We start from the raw sequence: 9,848 nt of genomic DNA, 5'->3' as shown, positions 1-9,848 counted from the left end.
AGACACTAAGGGCCAGATGTAGGTAGGCTTTTACCGGGTGGTAACGGCCGAAAACCGGTAAAATCGGCCGTTACCGAGGAAATGAGATGTAGGAGGCCGGAAAATACCGATGTTCTTAAAATCCGAGTCGGAAACATACCGACTCGGTAAGAATGACCCGGTAAAATTACCGTGTCGGAATCTACCGTATACATAAATACCGAGTTCGTATTTTCCGACTCGGTAAATCAGAAACGGTAAAATAAGCCTTGGAGATGTAGGTAAGCCCAAAAATACCGATTCTGCCGAAAAACGGTATTTTTAAGTCGGTATTTACCATGCATTGAAAGCAGGTGGTAACCAAGGGAGGGCTATAAAAAAAGTCCCAAAATGCACCTCAGGACCCATGATGGCGGCTTTCTACATCATAGCAAGACGGCAGAGACTACAGGCAGCAGGACAGAGAGAATGGCTAAGGGAGGAACAAGTGTACAGGCAGAGGATAACACTGTTCCAACTGACAGAGCCTGAAATACTGCAGAGGTACAGGCTACACCCAGACACCATCAAGCAATTGATCAGGGACCTACACCCTCTCCTGGACCACCCAACACCCAGGGCCCATGCCATCCCACCTCATGTCCAGGTGCTATGTAGCTTACACCTGCTGGCCTCAGGGAGCTACCAGAGTGTGATAGCTGTAGTGGGTGGCGTGTCCCAGGGCTGCCTGTCCCGCTTCTTCAGGAGGTTTCTTGACGCCATGATGCAGAGGATGGGGCATTATATTAAATTCCCTGTTACACCGGCAGATTTAGCCAAAACCAAGACTGACTTTTATCAACTGGCACACTTCCCTCACGTGATCGGCTGCATCGATGGCACCCACGTCCCACTCTGTCCACCTGCAGCCACAGAGCACATATACAGGAATCGCAAATCGACGCACTCCATCAACGTCCAGGTCATATGTAATGCAGGTAACCTCATCACTGACATCGTAGCCAAGTTCCCCGGAAGTACCCATGATTCATACATATTCCAGAACAGTGGAATATACACACGCCTACTTGCCGGAGAATTTGGAAATGGATACCTGCTAGGTAAATCACATTGACACACCCTGACACTCACATCAGATCTACGTCTCAAGTACTTGCAATTAATGTCTATCTTTCTCCCCCTAGGCGACAGTGCATATGCCCTGCGGTCCTTCGTGCTCACTCCCTACCTCAACCCATCCACCAGGAGTGAAAGGCGATACAACGTGGCTCACAGATCCACACGAAACGTAGTTGAGCGCACATTTGGACTCCTAAAGAGCAGGTTTCGCTGCCTCCATAAGAGTGGAGGTGCACGGCAGTACACCCCAATCATCTGCTGCAAAATAATAGCGACCTGTGCAATGTTGCATAATCTCGCCACCAAGCAAGGCACTGAGGTGGAGCTCACATTTCATGAGGACATTGATGACGACCCAGAGGTGGCAGAGCCCCAAGCCACAGTGGCAGCAGCAGCTACAGATGGGAGACTGAGACGGGCAGAGGTTACACAACAATATTTCTGAGTGAGTAAAGAGACACAGGCATGAATGTAACTTTGTGTAAGTAGTTTAATAATCACTACGCCACAGCATTGTTAGCTCACATTGGGCTCACTAATACTAACACTCCATGAGTGTGTTGTCACGGTTCACACCACCGTGACTACAGCCTTGGGTGGAGTGCAAAGTCATTGTTTGTGGCCACGGGCCACAGGGCGGGGCTGCTGTGGCTGTGAGCCTATGTCCTCACGCTGGCCTGTCAAACTTCCCCCACGCCTGCCACTCCTCCGTAAGTCATGCACAGGAGTGCTTGCACCACTCCTGCTGGTGGACCCCTCGCTTTCGGCAGCACAAGTGTCGTCTCCAGTGCCAGTCTGATGCGCGAGCACTAGCTCCATGGCAGTGGTCATCCTGGCCATACCTTCACTTAAATTGGTGCAGCACTGCACTATGGCATCCTGCATCGTGACTGACCGTCTGCACAGCAGAGTGGTAGCAGTTGCAAACCTGTTCAGGGCCTTGGTTTGCTGGCGCACATCCACACGGGCCTTGCGTCTCTCCAAATGGTCCCTGTCCAATTTGTCACACAGGACAGTCATGCACTGTGTGATATCTGAAATTCCTGACGCCATGGATTGTATGCCTTCTGCCATGTCCCCTATGCCCTTGCCTACTGCTTCCAGTTTATTGTTAGTTGTGCGTGCGTGCCTCTGAACCCCCATCATTGCTTTTGCCTGCAGGCGCTGCACCTTCACCATGGTGGCCTCCAGTCCGCAGAAGACACCTTGGACTTGCCGCACATCCTCTACCTCCCGTGGCCGTCGCCCTCGGACACTGGCCCGCGTGACTCTGGGACTGGGCTGCTGCTCGGTGTTGCCTCTGTCCTGTGTGTCACCCTCCACCTCCTCCTCCTCCGATGATGTTTGCAGTATTCTGCGAGGGGGCACATCATGGCTCCTGACTCTTCCCAGCACTGGGGATGGTGATGTGGGGGTGGGTGATAGTTCTGCCGCTCCTGTGTCCTGACTACCAAATAGGAGAGGGGAACGTGGATATTCAGCAGTTGCCTCCTCAGGTATCGGGGCAGCCTGCTCTTGGTCCTGCCCTCCGTGAGAAGTGCTAGGTCCGGCTCCTTCCCTCCTCTTCTCTCTGACCTCAGCTGTGCTGCGCTTTGACTCTCCTGTGGACAGACATGGACATTGTGTCAGTAATGTTGTTCACCTGTGTCATGAGATTAAATACACTTCTATTGCACATTTGCCTGTCTCTCATTTGCCTATGCTACTTGTCTGTTGCTCCCCTTGCTGCAATGCACGCTGACTGCTCTGAGGTATCTACACATGACTACATTTCCCAGGATGCATTGCAGGACATTAGTTAAACCTGTTGTGGAGTCTGATTTATCCTGTGAGGGGAATAGGTAAAAGGGTAAATGATATTGTTCCTGCATCTTACCTGCTTTCTTTGCTCCTCTTGCTGAGCTGTCTGCGTCTCCTATTCCGTGTATACATTCCTTCTCAAGGGTTGTAGCGACCATCTCCTCAATGTCGGTGAGTCTGGGGGCTCTGTTTCTTCCGCCTCCTGTAGCAGCACTTTCCTTGCGGTGGGCAGCAAGCTTTTTTTTGGTGATTATGCGGATGTCATACCACCGTTTTTTTAGGTCTTCAAGGTCACGGTGGGTGACACCAATGGCATTTACCTTGCCTTGTATGTCCAACCAGGTGCTGCGCTTGATTGATTCAGCAACATGCAGAGTTTGCTTTCCAAATATTTTCCCATAATGTCTGACAACCTCCGAAATCAGCACCTGCAGTTCCTCCTGGCTGAACTTCTGCTTCCTTTTGCGCTCAGCAGCTTCTCTCTGTGCCTCCTGGCTCTCCATCTTGCTGTGTAGTTTGTGTCAGGAAAGGCTGCTCCACACTCTGTCCTCCTGCTCTCCTGACTGTTTGTTTCTGCACCTGCATGGGCGTGGCCTGTCCCAGGTACTGGGGTGTGGTGCTTGGATCTGATTGGTTAGTTCCCCTGTGGCTTGGAATTTGGGTGTGGTTGAAGTACCTGATTGGTTCACAGGCACACATGTTTGTCAGTTTCAAATTCTTCGGCGGATAGTTCCGACACGGTAAATACCGGGTCGGTTTTTCCCGACTCGGTATTTTCCGGGTCGGAAGTTGCCATTCATTCCTATGGGCCATGGCACCGGTGGATCGGTTTTGGATTTTCCGTCTCGGATTTTACCGTGTAGGTATATTCCGAGTCGGTAAATACCGTTTCCGAGTACCGACAGGTTCCGAGTCGGTATTTTATACCGTCATTGTTACCTACATCTCATTTTCCTCCTCGGTAATACCGAGTCGGTATGACTCGGTATTTAAGAGGTCGGTAAATATTATTTACCTACATCTGGCCCTAAAAAACTTACAGTCAATTCTAGGTTTCCTGAATTTCGGAAGAACATACATTCTAAATTACGCAGAAAGGGTTAAACCTCTCTACAAACTAATCAAACCTGATTTTAAACCAACTAATTGGACTCAAAAACACACAGAAATTTTGCGATCAGTGCAAACAGACATGTTAGCAAAAACACATTTACAGACACGCGACAACGTACGCAGTATTGTAATCCGAATCATCCCAGGGAGATGCGGATTCACATACCTAACCTTTAATGAAGGTGAAAAGGTACCAATAGCTTATAAATCACACTTGTATACACAAGCTGAAATTAAATTCACTTCAACAGAAAAGATTCTGACAGTGGTTCAAACTGCAGTAGCAAAAGAGAGAGCCCTCGCACAGGGAAAATGCATAATGGTCGTTACGCCTGTACCTGCCTTAGAGGCAGTGACAAAAGCAAGCATTCCAAATGCTAAAGCTTTACATTCGAGATGGATACAATGGGTTAACTCTCTTGCTGCAACAGACGTTGAATACGTTTTTGACCCCTACTTGAAAACGCAAGAATTTCTACAATACGAACAAGAATGTCCTCTGCCCACTGAGATTCTGCCTCTAGAACATTACGGATGTATAATTTATACAGACAGATCAGCACAGTCCGCAATTGGGGGCAAACAAGCCTGTAGTGCTGCGTGCGCGATTGTTAAGGGTCTCTGGCGCGATGGTAAATTCAGACCTATGGTCACAAAAACTCAATCTCTAGGAGACTGTACAGCTCAGCGAGCTGAACTACAGGCATTCAAGATGGCGCTTGAAAATACCGATCGCAAATTCCCCACACTCATAGTGTGCGATTCGTATTACTGCTTTCAATTTTACAATGAATACTTGCAGAACTGGGTTCAAAATGGTTTCAAAGATGCAAAAGGTGGCACAATCAAGCATAAGTTGCTTTGGGAACAAGTAGTTCTATTACAGAAAAACTACAAAAGACTCACGTTATTCATACACTGAGTCATCAGCGTGATGGTGTTCACGTTGCAGGGAATTCATTGGCTGATGAAGCAGCGAAGGCAGCTGTGCAAATGGCTTCCGTAGCTGCAATCACTCGTTCAATAACAGAAATAGACGGTGAAACAATGCTAGCTGTCATTGCCACTAGTAAAGGCAGCGGTGCAGCGTTACCTCTAAACTATCCACTCGAATATTCATACATAATGGATGCAAACTGCGTTCCTTTTGCTTGAATCCCTGGAGTGGGGTACAGAGTAATTCCAAACAGGAAACGTAGAGGTGCTTTGATACAAGAAGCACATATGGGAGAGGTCTGATACATCAAGGGTTCTCTAAATCTCTAGTGGAATTAAAGGAGACGTACTGGTGGCCCGGGATGAATGCCCACATTTACGAATTCGGAATTAACTGCAATGTCTGCTACAGAGATCATAGCTTTGAAAGCCACCAGATACCTGACTACAGTGTAGCCAGCCCAGTTCAGACACCATTGTTAGACAGCATTAGACTTTCTTCACGCAGACGTCACCATGGACGAATGCGGTCCCACTACTATTAAGACAGATTCATTTGGATGTGGCCTCAGCGCTTGTCTGACGCCCGAACTGTTATTAAAGATTTGCGAGTCTTTATTGGCACATACGCAATTGGCACGCTACATTCTGACCGGGTCCTGCGTTTAGCTGTCGAGCTTACAAAGAAGCCATGGCCAGCTTGGGCATTGCATTGCGGTACTCAAGTCCATTCCATCCTGAGGGAAATGCCGTAGTGGAAAGAAAAAAACTGGACATAAAGCAATCTATAACAGCTAGGGTATTAGGCTCGGGTGACGGGTGGGTCAAACATCTAATAAGTGTCCAACGTAGTCTTAATAATCTGCCAAGAAATTCTCTGGGTGGAATCACTCCGTATAAAAGACTTTTTGGTACTAGAACGCTTATCCAGGACCTTGACCGTCACACTTTAGTGGTAGAACAAAAAACCTTCGATATCAAAGATCATTTGGCTATTTTATAGGACTTAAATGAAACACGAAGAAGTCTGAGCAACACAATCCAGAAGCCAACGACCACTGAAGAAAAACCACCTGTCCCAGCAAGACCTGTCTGGATTCCAAAGATTGGGGATCTAGTCAGGGAAAAGATCACGGTCAAGAAGGAATTTTGGCTTTCTTACAGGAAACCAGTACCTGTCTTAGCAATCCACGGAACAAGATCAGTGTTACTGCCGCCCCTTGCTGGAAGAAAGGAGAACAGAGTCGTGTCCATCGATCTGGTGAAACCACATCATGTGGCCGATAATAAGTAGTAGGCCCAGTGGACTCCAAAGATGTAGCAGACGACCAAATCTTGCTACAGTCCAAGAGGTTCAAACTGAAAGACTCATCACCTTTGAAGAATATGCAGTGAGAAAAGAAGGACTATGCAACAAAGCCATGGAACTTGTGCCTCCTGAAACCCAAATAACAGTTCGTCAAGAAATGCCTGTCTACAATGATGTAACATCTGAGTACACAAATATGACAAAAGATCAGGAAGCGCCAGCAATTTCAAGTAATCCGGATGCCATTCTATCAATTGACAGAACTGCCTCTGGCTATTTCATCAACTTTGATACGTTTTCTGAGGATCCCAGTGAACCCGAAATGATGCCAGCAAATAAAACTTTCAAAGAAAAAATAACAGAACTTTCATCAACTTTAGAATACATATCTGGTTGTCATCATGGGTTGAATTTTGGATTGTGTTAGGTGTACTTTCTCTCCTACTTTGGGTCATTCTTGTTTTAAGTTTGGGAAAGCTGATAGATGGAAAATATAGTAAAATGAACACAGCAAGTAAGAACATCAACTTGCTCCTGAAAACTCACAAATCATCTCATTATGAACAAAGAGACATGTCATCAGTAAACATCACAGCTGTTCCTATACCTGTTGGTATAGCCTGGGACACAACTGATTATGACATTTATGGCCCGGTGGAACTGTGGAATATTCTACACCAATTTAAGGTTTCTTTGAGTGACTTTGTTTATAACATGATGGCAGACTTAGAAAAGTCAGTAAAATTTACAAAACATGAATACTTAGAAGGTTCGTCAGATTATGAACAAATGTATTGTTTTAATCATTATGGTCATCATTATTTGCACGAATCTGCAAACCCTAGAAATGTTTTAACTTATAATCAATGGGAACATTGTCCAACGCCGCCAAAGGGCAGCTCAAAAACATTTTATGAAAAATGTCCATACTTTTCTGGCTTGAATGTCACAAATCCAGAAACATTTTACTTTAAAATTGTAAATAAGACAGGAATGAAAAGTATGTTGACTAACTCTAAGCAAATTTATTCTGCAGCCTTTTGTGCTCGATTGTCCACATTAGCTTTTGACTTTTGGAAAGACCACATTGAGACAAAAACTGTCTGGGGCACAAAAGATTGGCAGGTGCAAGGTTTAGAAGCCTTATTCTGAGCCTGCATCATTCCAGAACAAATAATGTTTTTAAATGAAACTGTTCAACAGACACCTTGTCTTGGCTTAGCTGAGATAAAAGATTTAAACAAACCGTCCATACCTAAACCCACACCTGATAGTAACAGAACAACAGATGAGAAGGTAGACGTAAACTATATTTTACAACAAAACAGAACTAATCCTGATTGGAAAAAATGGTTAATCTGGCCCACAGACACAAATAACTGTCAAGATAGATTCCTGAAAAAAACACATGGGTTTACAGTAACCAGGCCAGATCCAAGATATGTCCGGAGACAAAATGCAGGGATAATAACAACTTACAGTGTAGGAAAACTATGCCTTGAGTGGCTACAGAAATCCACACTTCCGGATATAAAACAACACTTAACTTTACTTAAAGATGGCGTTGATTTAAGAGACTTCTTACTAGGACCTCGTAAACCATGTCATAAACGTTTCATATACGCCGGTATATACGCTGCTTATAATGAAGCATGGAAAGTCACGCAAATGGAAACTGCAGACCGAATACGAGAAATTGATTGTATTAATTTAGAGAAAACTCTCTCTGTAGTTGACAATGACCTATTTTACTTGTGTGTTTTAGTTCACCTTTACCAAGTTCACTTTGTGATGATCCTGGCAGTGGTCCATGTGGCCCTGTCAGGTGTACATTATCCCTTGTAAATATTGCCCGTGCCAGTTGGCACAATGTACATCCTGTGATTATTATTCAGATGTGTTTTTGATAACACAAAGGCTATTTTTGATATAACCTTGTGTGGAGTTCCTTTTGTGGGGAGCCTGGGATGTTCACAATCACAGAAAAGGTAACCAGGTTATAAAACCGGCGCACAGCAGGAGGTAAAACAATAAATCATGGAATATAATTACCGTGAACTCCAAGAGAGAGGGGATAGGTTACCACTCTATCCCAAGGAAACCCCAAATGAATTCAGAGTTTGTCATGCAAAATCACTAGTAACTCCCTGAGCTCCACAACAATACAAAATTCAATACATGTTTTCTTGTATTAGATAAATATTTAGTAAGTGCAGAGGTAATGTCTTTTAAAGTTCTCCTCTAATTGGTAATCACTGAATATCAAAAGATGGTAGATCCACTGTAGTATAGGAATCCACAATTCCACTTGGTTAAGTTGTCCAAAGTAGTTTAATAGTCGTCTTCCAAAACAAGTTCTTTCACAGTCACTTAATAGTAGTTTTCCAAAACAAATTCTTTAGCAGCCAACCAGTTAGTAATAATTCTCCAAAACAAGTTCTTTCGCAGCCAACACGTGTTTCGTCATATGCTTAATACATGCATAAAATTGACTTCATAAGGGCTGCAACCCAAAAAATTGAAAAACAATATCAGTAATTATCTCATATACTCAACTCTTAATCCACCATCACCAATAGGAAATTGATTCAAACAAATCAGAGAGACACATAGGATACTCAGTCACCCTCTGTGCAAAACAATAAGTGAAAAAAGGTGAAGATAAAAACAGAAATGAAGTTAAATAAATCACCACTCGAACTACATCGAAATTAAACGGTGTCCTGTGATAAAAAAAAGTCCCAAAGGATCCCAGTACTAAAGCATAAGATTATCTGAATGTGAGTAATTACCTCAAATAATATCAAGTCCATCCCTGGATGTATAATAGATCATTTAAAAAACAATTGCGAGTCTGAAAGAGTCTGGAACAGAGGTACACCTGCTTGATCAAAAATTGGTAGAATAAGTCATAATACATGTCCAAATATACACACATATGTGACCTTAACGTCTCGTAGTAGTTTTGCACCACTGTATCTCCTAAATTGTAAAACAGCATATTGCCGAGAACATTATTTATTCAACAAAAAAGTTCCTACACAACCCATTTACCAGATCATTACACATTACCTTACAACTACCTTAGGTGCCGCTGCGCTAGAGGAGACAGCGGTGCGTCTAACGGGGCTACAACCTTCTAAGTGGAGCTTTGCATCTAACCGGCGATTTGATCCTTCCCTTGCCCGTGGTCTTGCTGGGTGAACTTTCGACAATCAGTGCCCTGACAGCGGATGGCGCTATTAGGTCATCTCCCGCCTTCCTGTGGGGGACTGCAAGTCCCAAGGCTCTCCTTGCCCCAGCACACCTGGCCCGGACCTCAGCCACACCCGCACCCTCAGGCGCACACATAACAGCTTGCCACACCCGCTATCGCGGATGCCGCTGCGCTAGAGGAGACAGCGGTGCGTCTAATGGGGCTACAACCTTCAAAGTGGAGCTTTGCATCTAACCGGCGATTTGATCCTTTCCTTACCCGTGGTCTTGCTGGGTGAACTTTCGACAATCAGTGCCCTGACAGCGAGTGGCGCTATTAGGTCATCTCCCGCCTTCCTGTGGGGGACTGCAAGTCCCAAGACTCTCCTTGCCCCAG

General features: G+C 45.0%; 1 long non-coding RNA gene across 1 annotated transcript; it reads left to right on the top strand.

Moving 5' to 3' along the window:
* The first annotated feature begins 1,238 nt into the window (after positions 1–1,238).
* Positions 1,239–2,773, top strand: LOC144819774 (uncharacterized). The gene is made up of 2 exons (XR_013607559.1): positions 1,239–1,543; positions 2,260–2,773. It is a non-coding gene; the product is annotated as an uncharacterized LOC144819774 (long non-coding RNA).
* Positions 2,774–9,848: the final 7,075 nt, after the last annotated feature.

Source organism: Lissotriton helveticus, chromosome 2_1 (genome assembly GCF_964261635.1).
Source record: "Lissotriton helveticus chromosome 2_1, aLisHel1.1, whole genome shotgun sequence".
Classification (NCBI taxonomy): domain Eukaryota; kingdom Metazoa; phylum Chordata; class Amphibia; order Caudata; family Salamandridae; genus Lissotriton; species Lissotriton helveticus.
The sequence above is the reverse complement of the archived record's forward strand: the minus strand, read 5'-3'. Positions and strand labels throughout refer to the sequence as shown.